The following is a 2,314-nucleotide window of genomic DNA, read 5'->3' as shown; positions in this document are numbered from 1 at the left end:
CCGTGATGGCATGGACTGTTGTCACGAGTCCTTCCACGATGCCAAAGTTGTCATGGATGACCTTGGCCAAGGGGGCTAAGCAGTTGGTGGTGCAGGAAGCGTTGCTGACAATCTTGAGGGAATTGTCATACTTGTCATGGTTCACACCCATCACGAACATGGGGGCATCGGCAGAAGGGGCGGAGATGATGACCCTCTTGGCCTCACCCTTCAAGTGGGCCTCAGCCTTCTCCATGGACACCCGTAGACTCCACAACATACTTGGCGCCGGCATCCCCCCATTTGATGTTGGCGGCATCTCGCTCCTGGAAGATGGTGATGGCCTTCCCGTTGATGACAAGCTTCCCATTCTTAGCCTTAACTGTGCCTTTGAACTTGCCATGGGTGGAGTCATACTGGAACATGTAGACCATGTAGTTGAGGTCGATGAAAGGGTCATTGATGACAACAACGTCCACTTTGCCAGAAGTGAAGGCAGCCCTGGTAACCAGGCGTCCAATATGGACAAATCCGTTCACTCTGACCTTCACCATCGTGTCTCTGGAACGAGGCTGGCACTGCATGAAAAGAAGCAGCTGTCTCTAGAACAGGGAGGAACAGAGCTGTCATTACTATTTTCATGCATTTACATACTTTTTACTAAGGCAATTTCCTTATTTAGATTCTTCTAGCATGTTCTTTTATGTACTGGTTCATATTGTATTAATATGACACATGGGGATATTAACAAATGTTTTATGATTCATGATATGTTGTGAGAATTTTCTCCCCAGCGAGGGGGACAAAGCAATTGTCTATCCCATCCCTGTAAGTACCAATAATATTGCAAACTACAACTTCACCAAAGTCCACCCAGGGGAACCAATGAGTTTATTGAGATTATTTACTGAACATGGTTGAGTAGATACTTATAGGAGTTTGAATACTGTGGTGGTTTTAATCAAAATGCTCTCTATAGTTGCATAGGTAGTAGCACTGTTAAGCAGTGTGGCCTTGTTAAAGAATTTGTGGCCTTGTTGGAGGAAATATATCACAGTCTCTGTGTTTCCTGCTGATCTGGATTTAGAACTATGACCTTTTTCTCTAGCCCATGTCTGTATGCACTGCCATTCTTCCTGCCATTATGTTTATTTTATTTTATTTTATTTTTTGGTTTTTCGAGACAGGGTTTCTCTGTGGCTTTGGAGCCTGTCCTGGAACTAGCTCTGTAAACCAGGCTGGTCTCGAACTCACAGAGATCCTCCTGCCTCTGCCTCCCAAGTGCTGGGATTAAAGGCGTGCGCCACCACCGCCTGGCTTCTTCCTGCCATTATAATAATGGACTAAACCCTCTGAAATTATAATATTGCAGGTATTGGATTTTACTGTGAACACTTAGATTTAGTTATTTCCTGGAGAAACCTGACTCTAGCTATGCTGTGTTTCAGACTGTTACAGGAGATAGGGCCTTGTTTGTTCCTGGACACTTAACCCTGAAATAATCACACAGGAACTGTATTAATTAAATCGCTGTTTGACTAGCTCTAGCTTCTTATTGGCTAACTCTTACATCTTAATTTAACCCATTTTTATTAATCTGTATATCGCTTCGTGGCAGTGGCTTAATGGCAAAGATTCAGTATGTCTGATTCTGGCGGCAGCTCCATAGCATCTCTCTGCCTTCCTTCTCCCAGCATTCAGTTCCATCTTCCCTGCCTACCTAAGTATTGCCCTTTGAACAGGCCAAGGCAGTTTCTTTATTCATTAACCAAGAAAAGCAACACACAGACAGAAGGACCTTTCACACCTTCAGACCTATCACATACCTTTTATATAAGAGCATTCTGCTTGAATATTGTAAACAGTATTAAATAAAAATAACTCCAGGACCAGACACAGAGCAAGTAACCATTTGATAGGAAAAAAATTTATAGAGTTAGGATGAATTGGGAGGAAGGATAGAGAGATGCACAGGGAGTATTAAGGAAGACCACTCAGTAGGAAAAGAGTTTTTTGGGAGATCATGCATCTTTCCTGTACTATTGTTAAAAAAAGAAAATTAAGGCCAAAAGAACACAGAATCATGCAGAGGCAATCACCTTCAAAGGGTCTTTCTAACATTCTTCTCATTGTTATGTGTATAAGAAACATTAAATATGAAGCTTCCTGTAGGAAGTTGCTACAGAAATAAGATACAAATGTGTTATTATTGTATACTACAAATTTGCAGAAAATTTCTTTAATTTTGCTTGTATGTGAACTTTCTGCCAATGAACCATGCTGAATGGAACAGTAAAATTGAGGATAAGAAGCTGAATAATTTGCTTTGTTTTTA

At 41.6% G+C, this 2,314-nt stretch overlaps 1 pseudogene; it reads right to left on the bottom strand.

The window, feature by feature from the left end:
• Position 1: 1 nt before the first annotated feature.
• Positions 2–533, bottom strand: LOC113455783 (annotated as a pseudogene).
• Positions 534–2,314: the final 1,781 nt, after the last annotated feature.

The sequence above is a fragment of the Microtus ochrogaster genome, unplaced genomic scaffold (genome assembly GCF_000317375.1).
Source record: "Microtus ochrogaster isolate Prairie Vole_2 unplaced genomic scaffold, MicOch1.0 UNK114, whole genome shotgun sequence".
Taxonomy (NCBI): domain Eukaryota; kingdom Metazoa; phylum Chordata; class Mammalia; order Rodentia; family Cricetidae; genus Microtus; species Microtus ochrogaster.
Note: the sequence above shows the minus strand (reverse complement) of the source record. Positions and strands in the feature narration are given on the sequence as shown.